Source organism: Zea mays, chromosome 7, assembly GCF_902167145.1.
Source record: "Zea mays cultivar B73 chromosome 7, Zm-B73-REFERENCE-NAM-5.0, whole genome shotgun sequence".
NCBI classification, from domain to species: Eukaryota; Viridiplantae; Streptophyta; class Magnoliopsida; order Poales; family Poaceae; genus Zea; species Zea mays.
This window is the reverse complement of record NC_050102.1, coordinates 99,304,924-99,315,375: the sequence shown is the minus strand read 5'-3', so window position 1 is coordinate 99,315,375 and position 10,452 is coordinate 99,304,924. Positions and strand designations below refer to the sequence as shown.

Sequence of the window (10,452 nt, the reverse complement as noted above, 5' to 3'; positions counted from 1 at the left end):
CTAAATTGCAGTCCTCACCTGAACCCTAACCAGATTCAGCCTCCCGGTCCCGCAACCCAAACCCTTGCCGGTTCCGCCTCTTTCTGTTCCGCCACCGCTACCGCAACGACGATGGCGACAAGCACGACCCCCTCCATCGCCTCTGCCTCGCTGCGTGCGGCCTCTGTGCCGCCTCGTTGTCGTCCCCTCCATCCTCCCCCTCGCCCCCTGACGCGCCACCGTCGTGGCAGGCTCGGCCTCCTCTAGAAGCTCCCCTCCACCTATACGTGCGCCGTCCTGCTCGACACCGATGGACACGGCCCCGCCTCTAGAGCCCCATCTCTCTCGCGCCATGTCGCAACCGCCCCCACCCGCACTGTCCAGGAGGCAGGTATGGCGTGCATCTGCGTTGAGCATCTGAAAACCGGCTCGAGGCAGAGATCTACGCCGCACTGCGCGAGTGTGGCATGGGCCCCGACGAGATGGTCCGCCATCTCCTCTCCCAAGGTTCTGGTATGGATTGCGCTGTCCTCTCCCTAGTCCCCCACTCCCACGATTATGTATGTGCCTGTGTTAGCTGTTCATTGTAGCGCGCGTTGCTAGAGTTTAGATGGGTCTTTGTCTCTTAGACCAGCGTACTCTCGTCTTATAAAAGAAGGATTGGTGGAAGAGGCAGACGATATGTTTTCATCCATGGAGAATGCTGGTTGTGAGCTTGATTCTCGATTGTTGAATCGTGCGGTTAGGGAATTACTAGAGAAAAATGAAATGGTCAAGGATATAGAACTTACATGTCCAAAATTGATGAGAGGAATTTTTCACTTGAACATTTAGCTACAACATTGCTGATCAATCTCTCCTCGAGCAAAGGGACTTGTAGGGAACACATAAAATTTCTCCCTGCAAAAGTATCATTTTCTTGCAGGGCCAGTCCAGGTTCAATTTAGAGCACCAAGTTAATTATATTACTGATTTTGGTTTGATTATGAAGATTTTGATGTTCGTGCTACAGCAGCAGCTCATCCAAGTGGCGCACACCCAAGCCAAGGCAGTGAGCTTCCCCGTCTCCATCACCGAGCAAGGTGTGTTCTCTGTAGCCTGTACTGAATATGATTTCCCTCCCTACTTCTATCTGAATATCTAATCAGTGCTTACAACCTTGAAGCGAAATTTGGGGTCCGGGTTCTAGGGATCATTCATGAGTTACATTTTTGGACTTGGTTAATTTATGATTCTATGATGTTCTATATGTTTAATGATTCTCTGACCATTGAAAAATCAGTATTGCCTATATAATCGTCTTAGTACAGCAAATTCAAGTAAGGCAACATACTGTTATTTGGAGTTAGCTTAATACATGGTGGCAATGTGTCGTTTCTGTCATCATTGCTATATAGCTATAGACCCACTCTAGCATTGCTACCTCCACCTTTCCTTTCCCTTCATCCATAGCCTAAGACACTCTTCAACCATTGTCGTTTGGTGTCTTCTCCAGAGTTGGGCGCCGCTGCTGCGACGTGTTATTTGAAGACATGATGTCCCTTTCTTTTTTTTCTTTCTTTGATGCAGTGTTCTTTGTTATTTTAGTTGACTCCTAAATCCTAATGCATGTTTCGACTGTTGTTAGGCTTGCTGCAATGGCGTCGGTGATGTGAGCCTTGAAGATCCTCGTTGCACACATGGACAGTGGATATCACAAAAAATATACATCCAGTTCATCCAAAGTGCAGGTAACTGTTTTATTCAGACATATATGATTAATCATCATTCATCAATATGTGAACTCCATTGAGCAAGTATATTGTAAAGTCAGAACTAAAAAGAGGAACATTTGGTTCCACCATTTCACCTTATTATGTACTAAGGGGAAGTATTTAGAGATTGAATTGATGGCAATTACTTCAGTCTTTAAACCTGTTATTAGTGTTGATAATGTTGATTCCATTCAGCTCTATTTTTTTTCTGCCCACCGAATCATTCGTTCCTCGCGCGTGTGCGATTCTAACGATGTGTCATGGTGGTGCCTGCGATTTTAGGCGTCGGAGAAGAAGCAGTCGAACCCGATGCAGGAGATGAAGGTCCAGAAGCTCGTGCTCAACATCTCCGTCGGCGAGAGCGGTGATCGCCTCACCCGCGCCGCCAAGGTATATATGCCCATTCCCCAGAATACTTCTCTGTAGGTTCTACCTGCTGTTTCTTTCAGTTCGTTCCGCGCTCGTGTGACCTAGAGCAAATGTGTTTGAGTCACATCTAGTTGTGCTCCACTAGTCCACTTCCATTTTTGATGAGAATTAGTTCTGCACTGCAGCCTAATCTCAGCTCCTCAAGCCGTCCAATCTCCTGTGTTGTTGACACCACTTAAATTGTGCCATCCAAATGCTAAGTAGTAATATGATTGTTTTCAACATCAGCTGTGGTTAGTTATTGTTCCCATAATTTCAATTAGAGACTGATCAATAGTCCCAATTTTGCTTTTATTTCTTAGCTGTGTGAATAGCTCGAATATGGTATTGCTTTGGATTTGGCAGCAGCCAGCAAGGTTGTTCAGGCTTGAGTAGGTCGATGAAGTGGTTTTGCAGAAGTTTTAAGTCCCCATTTTCTGACCAAAACGGAACTGATGGTGGGGCCAGTCCGATCCCCTTATCAAAGCCAGTAGTCACATAGCAGCAGTAGACCATTCAACTGCTCAGGTGTCTTTCTCTTTGTGGCTTACAGGCTATCATCAACACAACACCTTACTCATCTCCTATCTTCTGTTTTAAACTATATTATGTAAACAGTGCAAGCGATGAGTGAAGGGTGACTAATAGGCTTCTTTAATCAACACTGCAATATCTTTTGTTGAATTAACCTATACTCACTTCATTTTATTTATATAATACAGTCCATTTAGCAAATTTTGTTTGATGTGCAGTGACACGACCTTGACAGTCAAGATGCTCTTTCAGGTTATTTTCTCCTGAAACCACTTCTTTTGCCATCTCCTAATGTTATGGTCCCATTACATCTCCATTCATTGCAGGAGTTGGTCCCAGTTACTTTACATGGTTCTGTTGGACACAATGAAGCCATCCAGATATGCTATTAAAAATCCTGCTAGTCATTATGGCTTTAAACTGTACCATGCCTGTTCTATTTTCAGCTAGGCAAAGCATGTTCTATTTACAGCAGGCCAGCAGACACCAGGCAGTAAGGTGATGTATGAGTCAATTATCAGGTGACAAAATGGTTATGTTTAATCATGCATGTTTTCTTCCTGGCTCTCTATGTTTCTTTGAGGCATTCAACTACTTGTAGTATCAGTGCATCACTGATATGTATATATGTGTTGATGTTCGTCATCCAAGATCAAATACACATCCTGCTAGGTCATTACTTGCTAATGTGCATCTGATTTTGCTGTTGCCAGGATGGAAATGTTTTTTGGCAGCTTTCTCAGTGAATCAGTATCACCGCAAAACCTTTTTGGACACCCAGATGTTGAGAGATGCCCATTCCTGAGGAATATCAATGGAGCTACAACCTTTTCCCTCTCTTCTGCTTTGCCAGTAGCTGCTCAAGGAGGCAAGGGTCCAATTTTTGAGGAAGGGTCAGGCTTTGAGTCAGCATTCAAGCTTTTCCATGGCCGAGATGGAATATTTCCCCTTTCAGAAAGATCATATGTATCTGATGAAAACCACAATGAGAGCATTGACGTCAAATTATATACTTAGTTAGGCTCAATTTAGAGTACACTTATTTATATTGAACCGTCGGAGTTCATACATATGTATCAAGTTATATACTTAGTTAGGCTCAATGTTAGCACAAACAGTTGATGAGCAACTTTAAATTTAGAGTACACTTATGTATGAGTTATTTGACAATGCTTATTTATGAGATATTGAATGTTATTTATCTATATTATATTAATTATAGTGTTATTAAATATATGTGTATGTATTTTTCTCTTTTAAATTATTATAATGTGGTAATTTAAGAATATACTGCCAAGTAAGTCGTTTCAAATCTTAATAAGACATTTCTCAAAACGTATAATATCAGTCTCCTAAATAAGATGGTTTTTAAAACGTCCAATATCAGTCTCCTAAATAAGATGGTTTTTCTGTTGCGAGTGTCTATTATTATAGGCTATTCTAGTCAGTTTGAAAAATACTTTGTGACTTATAATGTTCGTATTTTCGACATTCTTTCAAAGAAGTGTCTTAAACAAAACCTAATGTAAGACGGTTCATTGGACAAAATGACGTAACAAATTCTTTTTTTAGACGGTTATAAATTTAAAAAATGTCTTATTTAATATCTTTTAAGACGGTTTATAACCATCTTAAAAACGGAACATCTTTTGTGACTCCATCAAATTTGGACACATCATAAGCGTCTTAATAACTAAAAATTAACCGTCTCATATAACACGATTTGTAGTAGTGTAGAATCGGGGTTAGCGGGGTGGTAAGTGGGCTGAGGCCAGATTTGGCCCAAGCACGAGCACGGGTGCTTCTTTTATTTTTTTTCCTATTTCTAACTCCTCATTTCAAATTCAAGTTTAAATTTATGGTTCAAATTCAAATATGAGGGCAAGGTCTCAATTAGCTTTTATATGAACAATTCAAAATCTCTGGTATGAATGCAAAAGTATTATTTTTTTATATCTTTGTTTTATTTTAGTTCTTTTATACATGCTTCCAATCATATAATAGAGGAATGTTCACACCTTATTAGTTTTAGGGAAATATAATTTATATTGTAGATTATATATTAAGAAATAGTTTAATTATAATTCTTCTATATAATCCATTCCAAGGTATTTTAGTTTGTCTAGGTATCTTTTATTTTGAAAATATTTTTATCTTGGGAGTAGTAACTTGATATGAATATTCTTGAGGGGTGTTTTGATTCAAAATCTTTGGGGAATTCTCCTTATTTATTTATTTATTTTATTATTATTTATTTATTTGTTTATTATCTTACATAAGTAAATACTTTTGGATATGTTGCTCCACATAATTACTTTGAGAAAAAATATTTTTGATTGTATAATCTCGATTAATCGATGCTCTAATATTTATCCATATATAATACTTATCAACTTCAACAAGGGATAATTTATATAAGAATCACTTTTTTATCAATTTATTAGTTACTTAACTAATTTAATATTGTTGTTTGAATACGAGGAGGGAGAATCCTATTAGATTTCAAAGGCCTTTAAAAATTCTCACCATAATTATTATATATATATATATTTTATCTCTTTATTTTATTATTTCATGATATATTAATTTTCCACCAAATTTTGGGCTTTAGATATCCTACCCCCCTTAACAGAAATCTCGTCCTCGAGATTTGTGAGAAAAGGGATACAGAAGGATTGGTTTGTAATTCGGCTTTTAGTCAATAAATGGATCAAAAATCCAGAGTCTCTTTTTTTATAGTCAATAGTGGGTGATTAGGAGAGCACATGTATCCAGTTACTATTTATGTGGGATATAAGCTGGACAGGTTGAGGTGAGGAAGATTATGGCAAGGAAAGGACTTTGCTCGAAATGTTTAAGTCTTGATTCATCTCGAGATTCGCTTTGACTGTTATATCCTTCCTTGTCGATGTTGATCTTTTCTTCTCCAATCTTGGTCACATTGACTTGAGGTTAGTGTATATCATCGGAGTTGGGGGAATATGGTTAAGATAGATATGGATGAGATAGACTACATGATGTAGGTCAAAATTGTAATGCCCTGAATTTGGGGGTAGAATTTGTTTCTTCTTTATACTCACCAAATTTAGGCATTACTCTCTTTTCTCTTTTGTTTCGCTCCTTCTTCCCAATTTCAAAGCAGTATAGCGACTGGTGTCCATATCGTGTGTAAACAAAAAACCAAAGTTGTCATGGGTGTTGCATCATGCCGAAGCATATTTCTTTTGTTTGATATCGTGTTTAATCGCGCGTTCGTCTTATCTCGTTGCGGATTTTGTTTCGCGTTTGGTTTCCGATCTATGGTTGTGCGTGCCGCGGGATTTTGACCCATGGTGCGGCCCAACCCAGCTCGGCCCGGCCTTGGCCCATGCGCCCCTGGCGCCCTGCCCCTCCCCATGTGTGCGCCCCCTCCCTTCTCTCTCTTTCTCTCATTCAATTTTCCCGCTCAGCAACCTTCTCTCCTCCACCTCTGTCTCTCTCTCCCGTTGTGCCCTAGGTTTTGGAGACGGTGATCGCCGGATTTGGACCCCGAGGTGAGCTCCCCTCCCCTCTCCCTCTCTCTCTTCCCCTCCCCCTCCCTTCCTTCTTCCCGGCGCGCCCTCCCTGCGCGCGCCCCTCGCCCCCCCGTGCATGCCCCTGGCGGCTCCCCGGCAGCGCCCCTGGCGCCTCCCTGGCGGCGCCCCCGCGGCCCCGTCGCGGCCTCCCCCGTGCGCCCCCTGGCGGCCCCCCGCGACGCCCCTTGGCGGCTTCCCCGTGGTGCCCCTGGTGGCTCCTCCTGTGGCACCCTCGCGGCCTCCCCCGTGCGCCCCCTCGCGGCGTCCCGATCCAGCCCCGCGCGGCCACCTACTCGGCCCCCGGCGGTGGCCCCTACGCCCCCCCCGCGCCCCCTGCTCCCCCGCCCCGGCGTGCCCCTGTGCGGCTCCCCGGTAGCGCCCCCTGCCCGGCCCTTGGCACGCGCCCCTGCGCGGTCCCGCGCGCCCTCGCTCGGCCCCGGCGGCGGCCCCCCCTGCTCGGCCCTTCCCCGGTGGCGCCCGCCTTGTCCCCGGCGCGCCCCCGGCGTGACTCGCGCGACCGGCGCGGCCTCGCGTGTCCCCGACGCGGTCTCGCGCGCCCCTAGCACGCGCAACGTGATCCCGCGCGCGCAGCCCCACTCGCGCGGTGATTGATTTTGGTTTTAATTAGTTTTAAACGTTGTTCAATTAATGTACTGCGTCGCACGCTTCGTCGAGCGGCTAATTAATTTGATTTCAGATTCTATTAATATGTTGCGTCGCGCGCTTCGTCGCGCGACGATCCATTTTAATTTCAAATTATTTAATGTGCGGTGTCGCGCGTCCAGTCGCGTGACAGTTCGTTTTATATTTAGTTTGGATGACGTATGCCGTCGTGCGCTTTGTCGTGCGTCGTTTGACATTATTTTCATAATTAGTTCAAGTGTCTCGTGGCGTGCCCCGTCGCGGGACGAGTCGATTTATTCTTAATTCAGGCTAAGTGTTGTGTCGCGCGCTTCGCCGTGCGACAATCCTTTTAAATTTACTTTGATCTGTTCATAATGATTAAACATGGAACATGACTTTACCCTATGCATAACGCGATGCCCAAATTAATACTATTCTGTTTAACGAGTACTCTAATTTATAATCGAGTAACGTGATCGCTCTTCGACCGTAGCCTCGACCGTTATTCCCTCTTTCTCGCTTAGGCGTAGGTGTGAGCCCTGCGTCGAGCGTCTGTTCATTTATTACATTCTATTATATGGTATACTATTCTTTTATATTAAATTTGTGGAATGTATGTTTGAACTCATATAGATAACAGTCAGTTGGTGGAGTCCAAAGGAGTTGCAGGTGAAGACCCTGAGCAGCAGTCGGTTAGTGAAGGCAAGTGTCCCTTGACCCATCTATGTCCTACTCATTCTTATAATTCACTCCCCGCATTTACACAGTTTATACCTAAGGATTGACTAGCTTTTGTTTATCTTGTCCTTGTTTACCAATTCTGGTTGGGTTATTTTGGTTTAGTCATATGCTAGTGCTTCACATTAATCAATGAACACGATGAGATTATCTATGATACGTTGTTTTCCCTTTTGATTATGATGATACACTTGTGGCATTTAAGGGGACTCGAGCTATTTCTCAAGTGCCTCTCTGTAAGGACCTATTCGTTGGATGACCGCCCGGGAAAACAGCGCAGCCATGAGGGTGGAATGGGACGCCCTTAGCTGAATAATTAAAGGAACTGAGGTGTAGTTCGCTTCGCCGTCGTGCCGTCAATGGGGCTCGGTGTATGCGGCTCGCTCTGCCAAGGGTGGTTTGCCCCTTGGGAAGGAGTGTGGTACATTTAGGAAACATAACGGGGGGCTACAGCCTCAGGGAATCTTTGTAAAGGCTACGTCCCCGCCCCCGGCTCGGCCGCCCCCGGCCGGTTCAACCGCCCCCTGGCCGGTTCAACCGCCCCGGCCCCGGCTCGGCCGCCCGTTCCCCGTCCCGGCCTCGCCCGACCGTATCTTCGCTCGCCCGCGCTTGCGGTGATTATTTGTTAATTAGCGTGTTGCGTCGCGCGCTTCGCCGCGCGACGGATTTGTCTAAAATTCAGATTTCTATCCTGTGTTGCGTCGTGCGCTTCGTCGCGCGACGATCCATTTTGTTTCAGGTTGTTTAAGGTGTAACGTCGCGTGTGTATTCGCGCGACGTTCCACTTTGGACTCAGTTTAGTCGACGTCTGCCGTCGTGCGCTTCGTCGCGCGACGCTTAGCGTCTCCTCGTAACTAAGGCGAAGTGTCTCGTTGCGTGCTCGGTCGTGCGACGAGTCGTTAACTTTTTAATTTTAGAGAGCTTTGTCGCGCGTCTCGCCGCGCGACCATCCTTTTATTTATCTCCACCTACTTATAATAATTAGACATGAAACATGACTTTACTTTACGCTAAACATAGTGTCTACATTAAATTTCCTTCTATTAAGCGAGTGGTTAATTTATAATCATGTAACGTGATCGTCTCTCGACTGTCTTTTCCTCTTTCTCTCTTAACCGTACTCGCGAGCCCGCGTGGAACGTCTGTTTACTTATTGCATTCTATTGTATGGTGTACTGTTCTTTGGTATTAAATATGTGGATGTATGTATGTTTGCGCTCGTATAGAGAACGATCCGGTTGAAGAGCCCGAGGAACTCGTCGGAGAAGCCCCTGAGCAGCAGTCGGTTGGTGGAGGCAAGTGTCCCTTGACCTATCTCTGTCCTATTCATTATTTAATTCACCTCCCGCTTTACACATTTATGCCTAAGGATTGACTAGCTTTTGTTATCCATGTCCTTGTTTACCTATTTGGGTTGGATTATTATTGTTTAGCTTTATGCTATTGCTCAAACTCTAATCAATGAACATGATGAGATTATCTATGATACGCTGTTTTCCCTTCTCTTATTATGATGTTATACTTGTGGTCATCAAGGGGGCTCGAGTGGTTTCTCGAGTGCCTCTCCGTAAGGACCTGTTCTATGGATGACCGCCCGGGAAAACAGTGCAACCATGAGGGTGGAATGGGATGCCCTTAGCTGAATAATTAGAGGATCCGGGGTGTAGTTCACTTAGCCGTCGTGCCGTCATTGGGGCTCGGTGTATGCGGCTCGCTCTGCCAAGTTTGGGTTCGCCCCTTGGGGAGGAGTGCGGTGCATTTAGGAAACCTAACGGGTGGCTACAGCCCCGGGGAATCTTTGTAAAGGCTACGTAGTGATGCCCTGCTAGGCCACCTAGGTAGTGGTCAATGGGGAGTAGCTCTCTCCGGGCAGAATGGGAATCACGGCTTGTGGGTAAAGTGCACAACCTCTGCAGAGTGTTTGAAAACTGATATATCAGCCGTGCTCACGGTTATGAGCGGCCAAGGGAGCTCCAGTGATTAGTGGTACTTGATCAGAGATACTTTGGTACAGGTGGTTATGAGATCGATTGGTTTTGGTTCTGACTATGGTGCTGGTAAGTGGTATTCTTTCCATTTGGAAAGGGTACAACGGGTTAATAACTTGGGTTAATGCTAAAACTTGGCTTTCTACTAGTAAGTAATAATCTGACCAACTAAAAGCAACTGCTTGACTTATCCCCACATACAGCTAGTCCACTACAGCCAAACAGGATACTTGCTGAGTATGTTGATGTGTACTCACCCTTGCTCTACACACCAAACCCCCCCATCCCCAGGTTGTCAGCATTGCAACCACTGCTCAGGCGAAGAAGAAGCTGTGGAAGGAGACTTCCAGGAGTTCCAAGACTACGACGAGTTCTAGGTGTGGGTTAGCGGCAACCCCCAGTCGGCTGCCTGTGAAGGCCGCAGTTATCTACGTTTCTTTTCCGCACTTTGATTTATTGTAAGGACTATATGGACGTCTCAGACGTATGATGTAATTGACTATTTCCCTTCTTAATACTATTTTGAGCACTGTGTGATGATGTCCATGTTATGTAACTGCTGTGTACGTGAATAACTGATCCTAGCACGTACATGGTTCGCATTCGGTTTACCTTCTAAAACCGGGTGTGACAACCATTCTTGCATCCAAGCTCCCGGCCATCTCTTGCGGAATGTTGGGACTGGGTTGCTTACCTTAGAGCGGGTTACTAAGCCATAGCAACCAAAGTTATTGTGATATTGTTCTTTTCCAGTGGCCTTTGTCTCATAAGATAATTCATGCATGTTGCAGAAGCATTTCGCATTTGGTTCTAATCCTTGGCTCTTCATGGTAAACCCCTATCTTGATGATGGCTTCGGGGGTAAGCTGATGA

General features: G+C 44.8%; 2 long non-coding RNA genes across 2 annotated transcripts; both read left to right on the top strand.

The window, feature by feature from the left end:
* The first annotated feature begins 365 nt into the window (after nt 1–365).
* Nucleotides 366–1,669, top strand: LOC109941010 (uncharacterized). The gene is made up of 3 exons (XR_002263856.1): nt 366–492; nt 992–1,061; nt 1,607–1,669. It is a non-coding gene; the product is annotated as an uncharacterized lncRNA (long non-coding RNA).
* A 1,149-nt stretch (nt 1,670–2,818) lies between these two features.
* LOC109940857 (uncharacterized) lies at nt 2,819–3,887 on the top strand. The gene is made up of 2 exons (XR_002263570.1): nt 2,819–3,196; nt 3,389–3,887. It is a non-coding gene; the product is annotated as an uncharacterized lncRNA (long non-coding RNA).
* Nucleotides 3,888–10,452: the final 6,565 nt, after the last annotated feature.